Genomic DNA, 1,185 nt, shown 5'->3' on the forward strand with positions numbered 1-1,185 from the left:
CAACATCAAAATTTTCAACTACCACCATTTTATTCTATAGGGTCTCGGCATTCAGAAAATATATAATGTCGGGGGGTTTTACGTCATTTTCAGGCCTAAAATGTGGAATATAACATGGGTGCAAAAATTGAAAAAAGGGCCTCAGTCATGAAGGGGTTAAATACAGTGCGAACACTAAGTCATATGAAAATGATCGCATATACCAGTGGTGGCGAACCTCGGCACTCCAGCTGTGCCAAAACTACAAATCCCAAGATGCCTCTGCCTCTGGGAGTCATGCCTGTGGCTGTCAGAGCCTTGCAATGCCTCATGGGACTTGTAGTTCCAAAACAGCCGGAGTGCCGAGGTTCGCCACCGCTGGCATATACAGTGCTGCTCCGTGCACTCTGATCCCTCTCAAAGCAAAGGATTAAATACGGGGTTAATTAACCAGGATACCGGCACCGATCTTAGTGAGCGGTCAGTTCAAACGTCTCCAACTCGGGGATAACCCGGAGAGTCCGATGGTTTCCAGCGATCCGTCCTCCTTTCTGAAAGATCTGGTCTGCTTTTCTTCCTTCCTACTTCGGACACCCTCACCTCTCGCTGGCGACGGAAACCTATTACGATCTCCCAGGAGGGGGAGAAAAGGCGGCGGAATCCTCCAAGTGCAGTCATTAAAAAAAAAAGATTTATTTCTTTAAAATACATAAATGCACTTACAAGACAGACGAGTCGTTCGAGCATAAAATCAGCGGCAGAGTGTCAGCTGTAAGCGGTGAAGGCAGATCCTCCTTTGACGCGTTTCGTTCTTTCACTTTTTCAAAAAGGAGGGTCAAACTAAGTGCGCCCAGTACACAGAGACACCCGATCCACACACCGGCCGGCGATCGAAAACTTTATCATCATAAACCGGGACAGCGATCGCCGGGATTTATCAGCATTTTTTCGCAGAGTGAAATTTTCACCTAAAGCCGAGATATTGATTCCCGGCGCCCGCCATTGTTTAATCATTCCTCCCTAAGAGCGCACAATGTTTCATTTATTGCAACCTATTTGTTTCAAGACCGCGCGCAACTCACTTGCGATACATTAAGTCCGCTCACACACATTGTTGCGGCTGGTCCAATTAGTTAGTTTTCACACCTAGCGCAGTGATTCTTGAATTACTAAGAGAACGCTGGACGTCTCTACGGAGCTCCATCC

Source organism: Nanorana parkeri, unplaced genomic scaffold (assembly GCF_000935625.1).
Source record: "Nanorana parkeri isolate BGI_ZX_2015 unplaced genomic scaffold, ASM93562v1 scaffold4395, whole genome shotgun sequence".
Classification (NCBI taxonomy): Eukaryota; Metazoa; Chordata; class Amphibia; order Anura; family Dicroglossidae; genus Nanorana; species Nanorana parkeri.